The sequence below is a fragment of the Panicum virgatum genome, chromosome 4K, assembly GCF_016808335.1.
Source record: "Panicum virgatum strain AP13 chromosome 4K, P.virgatum_v5, whole genome shotgun sequence".
Lineage (NCBI taxonomy): Eukaryota > Viridiplantae > Streptophyta > Magnoliopsida > Poales > Poaceae > Panicum > Panicum virgatum.
This window is the reverse complement of record NC_053139.1, coordinates 20,464,572-20,480,188: the sequence shown is the minus strand read 5'-3', so window position 1 is coordinate 20,480,188 and position 15,617 is coordinate 20,464,572. Positions and strand designations below refer to the sequence as shown.

The following is a 15,617-nucleotide window of genomic DNA, read 5'->3' as shown; positions in this document are numbered from 1 at the left end:
CATCAGTGATCTGAATTTTGTGGCAGCACGGGGAAGCGCTGCGCTCGGATCGGGCGTTCACTGCGCCGGCAGCGGTGGCAGGCGAGCTAGCGCTGGCCGGCGGCGGTAGGCTTGCGCAGCCAGATCACGCAGGAAGCACTCCAGCAGGCCGGGGCAAGCACAGCCCACCTTGCCATGCAGGCCCGCAGCCCAGTAGGAGAGTGGGCCAAGCTCGAGCGTGGCCCATCTTGGAGCCAGGAAGCAGCCCAGCTCGTATACATAAGGTGTGGGGGCAATGGAAGGAAGTCGGGTGACATTGCAGATGAATACAACAAGCATGCAGAAGGGCAAAAAAAACAGCTATACAATGCAAGAAACATTGGAGCAAGAGCAGATTAGTTTTCGTCCTCGGTGCCTAGGCGACTCGAGGTGGGTGTGGCGTCTAGGGTTTTGGAAAACTTTCTCCTTCCGTGTTCCTTTCTGTTCCCGATCCAATCTCCTTGATTGGATCTTGAGTCCACGTCCTAGTTCATGATCGCATCCACGTCAAACCCTCCGATTCGGAGCCCAGCCAAGACTTGCTAACCTAGGGTTGGAGAGGTGCTGCGCCTTCTGCTGCATCTCCTCGAGAGGTTGGAAGGGCTACGCGTTTCCAATGGAGGCAGTCGAGGGCATGCTGAAATAGATGCAACTCTCGGAGGCGGAGAAGAAAGGCATCAGGATTGGTGGTGGAGATCCGTCCAGGGCAAAACAGGCAGGGCCCCAGGCGATCGGCAAGGTTCTGGCAGAAAAACCAGTGAGCGTGGAGGGACTAGCCGCAGCACTGGGCAAGATTTGGTGCCCGATCAAGGGAGTTATGTGTAGAGATCTTGGGGACAACCATTTCCTCTTCACTTTTCTCTATGCGTCGGGCAAGCGACGTGCACTAGATGATGGGCCTTGGATGTTCGGCAAGGATCTCATTGTTCTGGCGGATTATGATGAAACAAAAGTGCTGGAGGAGATGGAGTTCTTCTTCATCCCGATCTGGGTCCGGGCTATGAAAATGCCGTTGGGGGAGATGAATAGGGAGGTCGGGGCAGCGATCGGGTAGGAAATTGGGGAGTTCCTTGAGATGGAGGCCAAGGAGGATGGCACAGTTGTGGGGGCAATTTCGTCGAATTGTGGTGCGGATGGACATCCGAAAGCCGTTGATGCGGGGTGTGACCCTGTTTGTTGGAGCGGAAGGAAAACCTTTGTGGTGCCCTCTGGTATATGAGTTCTTGCCTGACTTCTGCTATACCTGTGGCATCATCGGGCATACTGATAGGATGTGCGACATTAAGCTAAAGAAGGATGAGGTCCAGCAGTATAGCAAAAGCCTGCGCTTTATTCCGGAGAAGATGAGATGGGAAGAAGGGGGTAGTGATTGGTACTCTGGTGGTCGTGCTGTGATGCCATGGCGTGCAAGTGGAAGTGGGAGTAGAGGCAGTTGGGGAGGTGGTAGTGGGAGATGTTCAAGGAGTGATGCCCCATCCTGGAGGAGATCGGAGGGTGGTCGCATGGCAAATCCCCAGAATGTGGCAAGGGACGAGGATGAAGTCACTAGCCCACTGAAATTGACATCATCACCTAAGGGTGGCGACGCTGCAAAGCGGGCTCTGTTCTAGGTGGATGACAACGAGGGAAAAGAAAAGGATGGAAAGGGGACGGGAAAAAGAGAAGAGGAACAACTAAAAGATATGGAGGTCCTGGCGGAGGGGGAGGGAAAAGGAGCGGGAGAGGAGAAGAGGAAAAAGGTGGGCACTTACAAGAAAATGTGTCGCGCTGGTGGGAGGAGTGCAGTGACACCAAAAAAGAAAGCCGGACGGAAGAGGGGTGGTGACGTTGTTGATGAAGTGAATCAAAAAGGGGAGAAGAGGCAGAAGGAGGATGAGACGATGGGGGTGACCACGGTAGCAAATATCAATGAAGCAGGACTGGTTCGCCAGTCCTGCAATACCCAATGAAGATTGCAGTGTGGAACTGCCGAGGTCTGGGAAACCGCTCGACAGTTCGGGGGCTTCTGGGCTTCCAGAAGTCAGAGGGAGCTGACATCCTGTTCTTGTCGGAGACAAAACTAGACGAGAGGAGGATGCAACGATTTCGGTGGATGCTGGGACTTACAAACATGCTGGTCCATGATTGTGGCGGTCAAGGAGGGGGGATTGCTGTGTTGTGGAGGAGAGGAGTCGATGTGTCATTACGAACTATGTCGAAATACCACATTGACATGGATATTAAAGGCACAAATGGAGGAAGTTGGCGCTTCACGGGCCTGTACGGGGAGCCACATCATGATCATAAGTATAAAACATGGATTACCATGAGGAACCTCATCAGCTACCCAGCGGTGCCGTGACTGATGGCCGGTGATTTTAATGAAATTTTATTCGCACATGAGAAAGAGGGTGGTCGGCCAAAAAGCCAAAGGGAGATGGATGCTTTCAGGGTGCCGTTGGAGGAGTGTGAGCTGCAAGATTTGGAATTTGAAGGGGACATGTACACATGGCGAAATAACTGCCACGAGGTGGATGGTTATATAGGGAGAGATTGGATAGGGGAGTGGCGAACAAGGAGTGGCAGATGATGTTCCCGAATGCACGGGTGATCAATGGCGATCCCCGCCATTTCTGATCATCGGCCAGTGATTATTACAACGGAGGGAAGAGGTGAGAGAAGGTCTGGTGGTGGTGGTCAAAAACTGTTCCATTTCGAAGTAGCATGGCTGGAAGAGGAGATGTGTCCAGAGGTAGTAAAAACAGCTTGGGAGGAGGCGATGGGTAGAGGAGAGACGGGGGTGCATGCTGCCCTGAAGGTGGTGGCAGGTGGTCTGGGGCATTGGAGCCGAAACATCCTGGGGGACCTAGAAAAAAGAATGAAATTCCTGAAGAAGCAGTTGGAGCTGTGTCGGAGGGGTGCAATTAACCCGGAAAGTGTAGCCAGGGAAGGGGTGCTGAGGTTCCAATTGGAGAGGGTGGAGGAGCAAATTGATTGATGTGTCTCAACGTCAACTGATTGAGATATTTGTTATCTCTCAATCATCTCCACTAGCCGTTGGATGGTGGATCAACAGCTTAAATTACTTCCTGTCTTTTTGCCCAACCTTCCACACTGGTGCGAGCGTACGAGCATACAGGGTCCACAATTTCTTTTGTTCAATGCACAGTAATTAAGCAGTAATGGGTCCATGTCTACTTTCATACCCGTTTAGACTATTTGGACTACTTTGGATCAATTAGCAGTTCTCTGTAGAAGTGCATAAAATGCCCAATGATACGAGCTGTTTGTTAATGTATATGAAAGTGATCGGGTGCTCTAGCCTAAGAGGGGGAGGAGGTGAATTAGGCACTCTAAAAACTTAACATATGGCTCCAACTAGTTTGCACAAAAACTTAAACTAAAACAATCTATCTAGATGTGCAACTATGGTTCTTCTAGTGTGAAACCCTCATCCCAAAAAGAGTTTTGCAACCTATAACTAATCCTAGCAAGATACTATACTAAGAAAGTGAAGGCACACAAGTTGCAATATGAAATGCGGAAGCTTAAAGAGGAGGGATGAGAGAAAGCAAACTCTCGACAAGAGGATTTATCCCGTGGTTTGGATTGCCACAAAGGTGCCCCTACATCCACGTTGTTGAAGCACTCACGAAGAGTATCGCTTCCTGGCAATCAAGTCTCTTTCGTGAACATAATCACGGTCACCTTGATCCCACTTTCCACTGAGGGAGCTTGCCCACGAAGGAGGGGTCTCCGTCCCCCGCACAATGTTGTCAACGCCGCTCCACACCAAGCAGGAGAGTCGTTGACGTGCCAGTGAGTCACCAATGCTCCAAGGAGCCGGCGCACCGAGATACAAGTGTGGTTCACTCTATAACCAAAATACAAGGCAACAACACCTTGCTCTCTCACTCACTTAGGAGCTAAACTAGCACTAACACTCACAAAGCTTGTGCTAAGGACTAAAGATTTGATCATTAAGCTCTTGGATGGCTTGGAGGTGTTCTTGGGTGTATGTGTGGTGTCTTGGAACTCCAGCAAGCTTCAAATGGCCTGGGGGAAGCCATATATATAGCCCACAAACTCGAAGTAGCCGTTTGTAGCCGTTGGGCACTTTTCTGCGTAGGCATCAGAAATTTCGGTGCTAGGGCATCGGTTCTTCCGGTCACACTGAGCTCTAAAGTAGCCGTTGGCTTCTCTGACATAGCCGCAGCAATCCCTGGGACCATCGGTTAAACCGATGCTTGGTCATCGGTTAAACCGGTGACACAGGATCTTCACGTAGCCGTTATTCTTGATCATTTCTTGATGACGTCATTGCTCTGACGCTTGCTCCGATGGGGCATCGGTTCTTCTGGTGCTAAAGGCTTGGCTGCTGCGCACTTGACATCGTCTCTGGACAATAGTATGTTGAATGCGCGGATGCCTGTCTCTGACCAGTCGGTTAAACCGGTGCCTAAAGGCTGTCTTCACTTGATCCCTTCTAGCCCCAAAACTTGCACCGATGCCTAAGCGTCGGTTTATCCGGCAACCATCGGATGCACCGATGATGGGGCGTCGGTTTAACCGGTGCAGCTGACTCTGCATCTCTGGATTGTAACTATGCTTTGGCACCTCGACGGCGGTTTGGACTTGTCATCTTGATGGTGGATTGGACTTGGCGTATCGACGATTGATTTGACATTGCGTCTTGACGGTAGTTTAGACATTTTGAATTATATCCATGGGACCTAGAAATCCTACAAATATGATCTCGCAAACTTGTTAGTCTCATTGATTATGTTGTCACTCAATCACCAAAATCACAAACAATGGCCTAAATGGGGGGCCATGTTCCTTACAGTATAGATTTTAAAATTTTGAATGCAAGGGAACTCACATCATATTCCAAATTTACACCCATTTCTTTCACACAAAAAAATAAATTTACACACATTTCAAGTCACAAACATAAAATGAGCTCTCTCTCTCACTCTCTCTCTCTCGCTCTCTCTCTCTCTCACACACACAAATAACAGCATGAGAGGGTGAAAATACATCAAAAATAAAAAAATTACAGGCAATATTTTACGGGTTGACAATAAAGTTACATGTAAATAAAATATGCAAGCTGGGAATCAAATAGCAGCATTAGAGGGTGAAAAATACATCAAAAATTAAAAATTTACATGCCACAAGTAATTTTCCTCACAATTACAATCACACCCTATAAGTACATGCCACAGTTACAGTTTGACAAGTGCCGATTCCTCCACATTGTGAGCTCTAATAAAGCTCAGGGAGAACACAATTTCAATTTTATGGGTGACACCGTACCATAGAAATCTGCAACGAAGCAACATCAATGATAACCTTATATTGTTGACGTTCCATCTGCCATTGCATGTTTAAAAATTTACACAATCACAGTTCATAAACACATCGATCAGATAAAAAAACTATGTACCACACATTTAACAATTTGTGACCTAAGATTCATAGAAGCATTATCAAACAAAGCTCATGAACAGTTAGCATTATGTCTAATCCAACAAAAAGTTTTCATATGCACAGGTTCCCAATTAGGTTCTCCCAATAGCATAGCATGGGCCAAATAAGCCCAACGTGTGAAATGATGAGCTTTGTTATAAATCCTTAGTTGGCGCCCGACAGTATTTAACTATGCAACCAAATTAAATAATTTATAATGTCATTTATACCATATTTTTTGGCGCCCGAATTAAATTCCCAAATCCTTAGTTGCTACATATATTTTAAACACTTGGGCATGAACCAGTTATAAGCTCATGTAGAAGCTACAGACCATGGAGGTGTGACTGGACAATAGATGCTAGTACACATTTTTGTGAACACCAGGCCGTGGACCATGCAGTTGACATTTGACATGGTTATAAAAATATTATATAGAAAAATCACAGCTGCTACATGGCATAAAGTTAATATTTTTTTTAGTTCAGACATGTTCATATGATACATAGTTGTTTAACGAACTGTAAAACACTAGAAAACATGATGAACACTTGGTAAACTATATAGCTTAGTTTTGGACGAAAGAGGTACCTTGGAAAGGTGCATTACACACCACTCATCTCAAAAACACTTGGGTAAACTCATAGTCTGAAAAATATACAATATTTATCAAGACAACTGACATTTGACATAAATATGTATGAACTAGTTCATATTTACATTGAAATTGTAAGCACTGGTCATATTTGACAAGAATATGTGAGGTGATGCACATTTGCATATTTACAGTAAAAAATCAGGGTATAAGTCTAGTATAATATATTTAAGGTAAAATCACAATATTTATACTAAAATTAAAAAATTACAAGTAAATCACAATATTTACAGTAAACTTAAAAGATTATAGTAAAATCACAAATATTACAATAAAATTAAACTTACAAACTAGACGTGCAGTGTCATTGATACGTGTTGTGCAAATAGACAAGGGATCCAGAGAGAGAGAGCTTGCAACTTACAGACACAATAGGATACTCAACCACAAAATAACTTGTATACATTCTTGAAGTTGTCTTCACATATCATCTTAGAGTCATCGTTGTTCTAGAACAATAGAAATTATAATTACAAATCGAATCGGTCACCAAGATTCAAAAGCTACGCAAAATTAAAAGGCATTTATAACCAATGCCACATACCTCATTATGCGGCAGATAGGCCTGTACCACATCAAGTATGAAAAAAGGGAGCCAAGCAAACCATAGACGGTGGCCAGGAAAAATAGTTTCAAATATGCAAGCATGGGATTATCCAAGATTTAGTGGTCGTATGCACTGAAAGGCAACATTGTCTATGCATGTACTAAACTGTAATTAAGTAGGATTGGTACAGTAAATGTGGAGGTGCATGAGGAAACAGTTGTAGAGAGGGCAGAAACTAGCTAGAAAGATTTGAGCTAACCCTCCACGATCGAGCAGACTATGATGAAACAAAAAAAACTCTAGAAGAGATAAAACACACAATGACTGTACATCATAGCAATAAAAGAGCACCCTCCGTAAGATGGAAACTACAATCTGTGCGATGAAATTGAAGAAGTTTCACTAGTGTAATTTTATATCACTACATGAAAAGGATTTTCAAATGGAACTAAAATGTCATAATAATGCTACATTGATATAAATTATCGCTATAAATTTTATTATTCAAAACTGAAAAGAATGAAGAACGTCTGTAAGAAAATGACAGGTTTAGACATTATATGAAGGACAATCACCCAAAGAACATACTGATGCAAAAGGTATATGGTAGGAAGAATATATACCCACGTGAATTTAGCTTGAAAAATAATTTTGACAAATTCGACATATCATACTGCTAGTAGACGCACTACAAATATATGGTTTTATGAATTGTTTGCTGAAAAGAAATTGCACTGTGTCGAAGTATAAAAATCACACATACAGATATATGATGGATAATATAAGCCAACAAAAATAATAATAAAAGGAGAATGTCCCCTTGCCCATTGTTACAGCAGGCTGTTAATGAGAAAAATACAATAAAACAATAATCAGATACAGAAAAGCGAAAGAACATGAATCACAAGTAGGAACATCACCCATCAGTGTTTCTCGTGATGTAAGACACACTTTGCTAAGTTAGACAATCTTAGCTGGAGCATACAGAAAAAGAGATGGCTATATTACCAAGGAGATCAAAGGTGCTATTGCAATACTAGTAGGCTTCAAGCATTTTCAAAACAAGGAAAAGATTCTTCAATCTATGCAATTCCTGAAGGGGATACTGGTCAACAGTCAACACAATATACTTCCCCTTTTCTGAAACATATGGAAATGGAATACCGGAACAATCTATCATGCATGATATCAGGTAAAATACCAAAACTATCGCCACAATTCAGACATACACACATCTCCCAGTTAACTGCACATGGACACAGGATACACATATGCGATAAACCATCAAAAATCGATGAACACATAACACAAATGGATCTTTAATCGCGCAAATCGAACATAGCGGAAAGTGGGGAAACCAACAGGAGACGAATCTAGGCAAAGGGGGTAAATCCTCCACTAATTTCTCATCTGCGTGGCATGTGTATGGTGGCGCACAGCCAATGCAGATGCTTCCCGTGGAAAATCTACAGCTCAACCAGACAGGATGGGATTAGGGGATGAATAGGGGATTTCAAAGGCCAATCTGTCCGCCTACCCTCACATCAAACAACTGAACCAGGAACGGAAAGATCAGGAGAAGAAGAGACTAACCTCAAGAGGACCTCGCCGGAAATCCACAATCGTCATTGAGGAAGACAAGGTCCGCCAAATCGCCCGCCTCTCCATCTCCACCTATTCCGCCTCCATGCAGCTCAGCACAGAAACGAAAGGGACAGGAGACATCGAGTGGAGTATCAGACCAAACCCGATAACACTTCAACACCGACCCGGTAACACTACAACGGGCAGAACAACTGAGCCGAGCGGGCCCGATTACACGAAGTAGAAGCGAATATATCCCACACGTCCAACCCTGATCGGATGGCTCACAGCGTCGATTGACACATAAACAAATCCTCAAACGATTGACGTGGAGTAAATCTGAAATTTGATATGTATTGGAAACAAAGGGCGCATGTTAAATGGCTGGAGAAAGGAGATAAAAATACATCGTTCTTCCATGCATCTTGTTCGGAGAGGAGGAAAAATAACTTTATTGGAAAGTTGAGGAGAGAGGATGGGAGTTTGGTGGAGGTGGAGGGGGAGGAGGAAAAGAAATGTTTTATATCTAACTACTTTGTGCATCTTTTCAGGTCGCAAGGTAGCCATGACACTGAACGGCTACTTAGCAAGTTGAATATGAAGGTCACAGAGGCGATGAATGAAATGCTCTCCATGGATTACACCGTGGAGGAGGTGAAGGAGGCTTTGGATGGAATTGGTGACCTGAAAGCTCCGGGTCCGGATGGAATGCCGGCAATTTTCTACAAGAAGTTCTGGGAGATTGTGGGAGAGAAAGTGCAGGATGAAGTGTTGCAGGTCTTGAGAGGAGGGCCGATGCCAACCGGGTGGAATGAAACGACAATCGTACTGATCCCAAAGGTATCGCAGCCTGAACATGTTAAAGATCTACGCCCAATTAGCTTGTGTAATGTTCTGTATAAGATTATCTCCAAAGTTCTCTCGAATAGACTAAAGAAAGTGCTACCAGACGTGATGTCTCCAACACAAAGTGCGTTTGTGCCAGGCAGGCTCATCTCGGATAATATTTTGATCGCTTATGAGATGACACACTATATGCAGAAGAAGAAAAGGGGGAAAATAGGGTGTGCTGCAATCAAGCTAGATATGAGTAAAGCATATGATCGGGTTGAGTGGTCTTTTTTGTGAGAGATGATGGTACAGTTGGGTTTTTGCGAGGTGTGGGTGGAGCTTGTGATGAAGTGCGTCTCCTCGGTATCATACAAAATTCGAGTAAATGGCCAATTGACAGATAGTTTCCGGCCAGAGAGGGGACTGTGGTTGTGGTAGGGAGATCCTTTGTCGCCATATTTATTCTTGCTCTGTGCGGAGGGTTTTTCGGCAATGCTGGAGAGGGCTGAGTTAGAAGGGGAGTTGAGGGGTATCAAGATTTGCCATGGAACTCCGAGCGTTTCTCACTTACTGTTCGCCGACGACCCATTGATACTTTGTCGTGCGGACGGGAGTGATGCGCAGTGACTACAAAGTATACTTCACATTTATGAGGAGTGCTCCGGGCAAATGATTAACAAGGACAAGTCGGCAGTGATGTTCAGTCCTAACACCCCAGCAGCAAAGAAAGCCGAGGTGATGCAAGCTCTTAATATCCAGCGAGAGACAAGGAATGAAAGGTATCTTGGCCTCCCGGTATTCATTGGGCGATCGAGATCTCAGGTGTTTGGGTACCTAAAAGAGAGGATCTGGAAGAGAATCCAAGGTTGGAAGGAACGCATGTTGTCACGTGCGGGGAAAGAAGTGATGATTAAAGCTGTGGCGCAAGCCATCCAGACATTTGCGATGGGCTGTTTCGACATCACCAAAGAGATGTGCGATCAAATAAGCTCCATGATTGGGAGGTATTGGTGGAGTCAGCAGGACAGTGAGAAGAAGATTCACTGGTTAAGTTGGGAAAAATTAACGCTTCCGAAGAGCAAGGGTGGTCTGGGCTTCCGGGACACACACTCTTTCAACTTGGCGATGTTGGCGAAATAGAGTTGGCGCTTGATCCAATGCCCAAACTCGCTGTGTGCTAGAATTCTACGTGCAAAGTATTATCCTCATGGTAATGTGCTAAAAGCAAAAGAGACGGGTCATCTGTCTTACACTTGGAGGAGCATAATGAAAGGAGTTCATATCCTGAAGGAAGGCATCATATGGCGTGTGGGCAACGGGGAGAAAATAAATATTTGGACCGATCCCTGGATACCAAGAGGGACGACGAGGAAAGTGGTAACACCTAAGGGGCAAAATCTGCTAAGAAATGTCAGTGAGCTGATCGACCCCAGTACTGGGAGTTGGGATTATGAGCTGTTGGAGCAAACCTTCTGGGGAGAAGATACTGAAATAATAAAGTCTATTCCTGTTCACCAAGATATGGACGATGTAGTTGCCTGGCATTATGACACCAGGGGGATCTTCTCGGTCCGGTCGGCATACAAAATACACAGAGTAAACTCCTGGATGGCGAGTGGCAGAGGTGCATCATCAAGCCATGGAAGGAGTGATGCAGAGGAGGGATTTTGGAGGAAGCTCTGGAAGCTAGCATGCCCGGGTAAAATCAAACATTTCTTGTGGAGGCTGGGTCACAATACCTTGGCTATGAGAACTACTCTGTCTCGACGCGGAATGGATCTTGACACACGATGTGTTGTATGCGAAAGACTTGATGAAGATGGGGGGCACCTGTTTTGCAAATGTAAGTACGTGAAGCAACTGTGGCAGGAACTGAACCTTGAGCATGTGAGGCTTCAGATGGCCGAGAGAACATCAGCTAAGGAGATGCTGCGTATGATCTGGGAGCTGGAAGAGAAGGAATGCATTCTGGTGGTGACGACGTTATGGCACTGGTGGTTGGAAAGGAACCGAATCAGAGGAGGAGAAAAAAGAAGGGAAGTTGGAGGGCTAGCTTTTGAAATTCGGTTCCACACTGAGGAATAGCTGAAGCTTGCTGCAAGTGAAAACCCCAAACCGCCCAAGACCCTAAGGAGGTGGACAAAACCAGGAGGGGAGGTGCTGAAAATCAACTCTGATGGTGCGTTTGACCCAGTAGCAAGAAGTGGTGGCTGGGGTTTCGTTATACGAGACTCAGAAGGCACTGCGATTCTACGCAATACTAGTTTCACAGGTGACCGTAGGAAAGTCACGGTCGATTCTGTGGAGGGTCCCACCCACGTGACTCTCTAGTCCCCAGCCCTCTCTCCCGTGACATCTCTCATATTCCCTTTCCTCTCTCCTTCTCCTTTCATTTTTTCTGTCTGCATCTAGCGGCCGGCGGCGGGGAGCGAAGCGCACGATTGGGCGGCCGCTGCTGCATCAGCGCTTGCGGAGGATGGTGGCGACTGCGACGAGGCCGCTTGCGGAGGATTGGGGACGCGGCAACGAGGGCGCTCGCCGGCGGCGGCGGCGGCAGGGTGTTCCCCCGGGCGCTCGCCTCCGGCGACGGATCTGCCGCCGGATTCGCTTCCACGCGCCGCCTTCGCTGGATCCACGCTCATCCGCCGCCACACGCTCCCTGCCGCCGCCACCGCCGGATCCGCCTCCCTGGGTGCGGCGGCCGCCGCCTCCCTGGCCGCGCGCTCCCCCGCCAGCGTGGAGGACGACGGGGCAGTGCGACCTCCCCGCCACCGGCATCTCCGGGTTTTTGTTTTCATTTTTTATCTGAGATTTTTTATTTTTTATGTAAATATTTTTTTCTCTTTGAAATTTTTCTCTTGATTTTTTTAAAATTTATTTCGTACAATTTTTTTTTCAAATTTTTTCTTGAAGGTTCCTCTCCCCTAATTTTTCCTTTGAAAAAATTTTTCTGCTCTCCAAATTTTTCTTGAAAAAAATTATGTTCTTCAATTTTCCTTTGAAAAATTTGCTGCTGCTCCAAAATTTTTCTTTACAAAATTTCTCAAATTTTTGTGTCTAATTTTTTCTCGTCAAAAAATTTCTCTCTCCAAAATTTCTCTTACAAAAAATTTCGAAAATCGGAAAATAACAAAAAAAATACTAAAAAAGGAAAAAAAATGGTCGGACTGTGGTCAACCGTAAACTAGCGAGACTCGCGATTCTATCAGGATTCAGGAGCCGGTGTGGTGTTACATGCATTAGATGCTTTCCATACGGAAGTGCTGGGATGCCTTGCCGGGGACGGGGTCAAAGCAGCAAGCGATCGTGGAATGCAGAAGGTGATTGTTGAAACGGATTCCATGCTTCTGAAGATGGCTACGGGAGGGGACAATTTCGCTCTCGCGCCGACTGGTGGTCTCGTTCATGAAATCAAGGCAACGGCCGCATCTTGTTTCTCATCGTTTGACGTTTACTGTCCTAGATCTTGTAATAAAGTACTAAAGTAGCGCATGCGCTAGCTGCAAAAGGACGTATGTGTCCCTCGAACGCAGACATGTATTGGGAAGGTGTGCCTGCGGGTACAGCTCCGACTTGCGCCGTGCCATTTTTGGACGGCCGTGCCATATCATTTGGCACGACCCAAGCACAGCACGACACGAAATATTTTGGGCCGTGCCGGCATGACACAAACACGAGGGCCGTGCCGTGCCTAAGATCTCAGCACGACATGTTGTATGGCATGACCCGCATTTTGGGCCGTGCTTGGGCCGGCACGGCACGAAAACAGCCCATCGGCCAGTATGTAGCCCCTTGTTCTATTATGACAGATAATCTTCATTTCTAATTAACAGCAATCATGAAAGAAAATATTATTCATTCAAAAAATCATGTAATTTTTATACATCAATAGTAGTTTATGTGCTTTCTAATTACAATAATAATATTTCTATATCGATACATATAAATCCAATTGCAAGTATACGAAGGGCCGTACTTGGGCCGGCACGGCACAAAGACGTGCCGGCGTGCCATGGGCCATGCTTGGACTTCATAATAGACTTGTCGTGCCAGCACGGCACGGCACGGCACGATGTACCGATCATGCCTAAAAATCTAAACCCAATACGGCACGAAGCACGAGAGGGCCGGGCTGGGCCGGCACGGCCAAGTCCCAGCTCCGCCTGCTGGCATGGAGTTCATGGTGGCCTGTTGATGAGTCCGTGGCTCCTCAAATTGCTTTAGCTTGTCAACATGAAAGGAAGTATATAGTTTCCAACAATTCAGATGGTGCAGCACTGCATGGAAAAGAGATGAAAATGAGCCCAAGGAAATTTGTTTATATTGGCTCTATGCATGTCGAGATCATTGATGCCTTTCCAACTTAATCATAGGGACATAATTTGCTGGAAGAGCTGTTGGCGTCATTAGCAACTTGGCCGGAATATCTTATTATTTCTATAGACATGATGTACTGTCAGGTTACTATTTTATACATTAACCAGTAGATACGCACGTGCCTGAGGCACGTGTAATAAAAATATATTAAATAAAAATTTTATATTTGTATAAATTCTAGTAAATAATAATTTTATATTTTATAGTAAAAGTGCCCATGCAGAGAGAACATAATTTCAAAAGAAACTTTGTAAACAAGAATACAGTAATTGACAATTTACTATCACACGGATTAAAAATACTCAGTGATAGAAAAACTGAAACCCATACCATAATTTTTTACATTCAATAATTCAGAGCTATATCGACTGTGGACGAAAGCCTAGATAGAACTGGTCGAGTTTTGTGTCTTTTTCTCTCTATCCTTGTCTGCTGAAACTATTTTGCTATTATTCCTTGAATTCTAAGATTTTTACTCGTCTTGCCTTGATTTTTCTCTATAGAATAGTTTCCGTAGATTTTGGCCTGAAGTAAGTCAAACGACCATCATAGGTGTAAGCTAAATGACCCTTTATAATAGCACAATAGAACGTTTTGCGACGTGTTGTGTTAGTCGAGTTGTGTGTTAAACTCGGCTAAAGTGTAAAATTTGTATGCTTGTTATTATGCAAATATTTGATTTGGATCTTTGGTTGATTGCATAGCTTAGTAGTTAAATTTGTTTAGTGAAAATCAGCTCTGAAGTTAAAGTTTAATTAATTAATAAAATGAGTTAGACCGTTAGGGTTAAAACCATGCACTCTGTCATGTCTACTTTATCATCCCTAAGTCTTCCTTGCAGAAAGATATCATATCCATCTGAAATTATTTCTGCAATATCTTTGCTCATACATCTTTTGTTCAAATCAGATGGTGAACACCTGGAGCACCGGTTCCGGTTCTGGCCAGCAAGGGCAGAACAACCAGGGTACCGGAATGCCGAAGCCTCCACCCTTGACTCCGGAGCAGTTCTTCCAGCTCCAGATGCTGATGATGGCCACACTGAACAACACCGTTCAGGCACTGCAGCAGGTCCACGCTCAGCCGCCGCCACCGCCTCCACCACAGCAGCCCCGCGACAGGCGCGCGAAGTTTCTGAGGGGTCACCCGCCGACGTTCTCCCACACGTCTGACCCACTCCAGGCGGACAACTGGCTCCGTGCAGTGGAGCGCCAGTTGGATATCGCACAGTGCGATGATCGGGAACGTGTCCTGTACGTAGCAGGGCAGCTGCGAGGGGCAGCTCTTGACTGGTGGGAGTCCCACAGGATTCAGGACCGCGAGGCTTTCACCTGGATCCAGTTCCGGGAGCGGTTCCGCAGCCACCACGTCCCAGCGGGCGTGATGAAGACGAAGAAGAAGGAGTTCCTTGCGCTTAAACAGGTAAATCCAGATATAATCCTTCAGCATTTCCTTTTGAGATAAGATCTCCCTTGTTCTATCTTTCTAAAATAGGAGCTAATCATTCGTCATACATCTTTCTTTTTCACTTCAGGGGACTATGACGGTCACGGAGTACCGTGATCGTTTCCTTCAGCTCGCTCGCTACGCCTCTGCCGAGGTCGCGGATGACTGCGAGAAGCAGGAGCACTTCATGGAGGGTCTTGAGGACTACATCCAGTACGCGCTGCTCAACCTCCGCTTCGATGACTTCAACCATCTGGTTGACAGCGCGCTCAACACGGAGCACAAGCACCGGGAGATGGAGGATAAGAACAGGAAAATCACTCCAGTTGCTTCCGGCAGCAACACCCGTCCCCGCTTCCAGCCGCCTCAGCAGCAGCAGTACCGGCCGCCGCAGCAGTACCCGCCTCGACAGCAGCAGCAGGCGGTGCAGGGCCAGAGGTTTCCGGCACCTCCGGCTCGTGCCGCTCCACCAACTCCGCCGCACCTCAGGCTCCATGGCAGGTAGCTCCTCCTACCAGATAGCAGGCTCCAGCACCTCCTCGCGCGTGCTATCACTGCGGCCAGCCGGGGCACTATGCCAACTCTTGCCCCCGGTAGGCACAGGCGGGACAGCAGGGGCGCCCAGCTCAGCCCAGAGTGCCAGCACAAGGTCGGGTGAACCACATGACAACCGAGTCAGCGGCCGAGGCTCCTAACGTGGTTATTGGT

At 46.1% G+C, this 15,617-nt stretch overlaps 1 long non-coding RNA gene across 2 annotated transcripts; it reads right to left on the bottom strand.

Moving 5' to 3' along the window:
- Positions 1-5,034: 5,034 nt before the first annotated feature.
- Positions 5,035-8,757, bottom strand: LOC120703448. 2 transcript variants are annotated; one of them, XR_005686969.1, is made up of 4 exons: positions 8,265-8,757; positions 6,489-6,573; positions 6,061-6,117; positions 5,035-5,373 (listed from the first exon to the last, which is right to left on the bottom strand). It is a non-coding gene; the product is annotated as an uncharacterized LOC120703448 (long non-coding RNA). The 2 variants fall into 2 exon arrangements; XR_005686968.1 differs by having other exon boundaries at positions 5,035-5,325; positions 8,265-8,743.
- Positions 8,758-15,617: the final 6,860 nt, after the last annotated feature.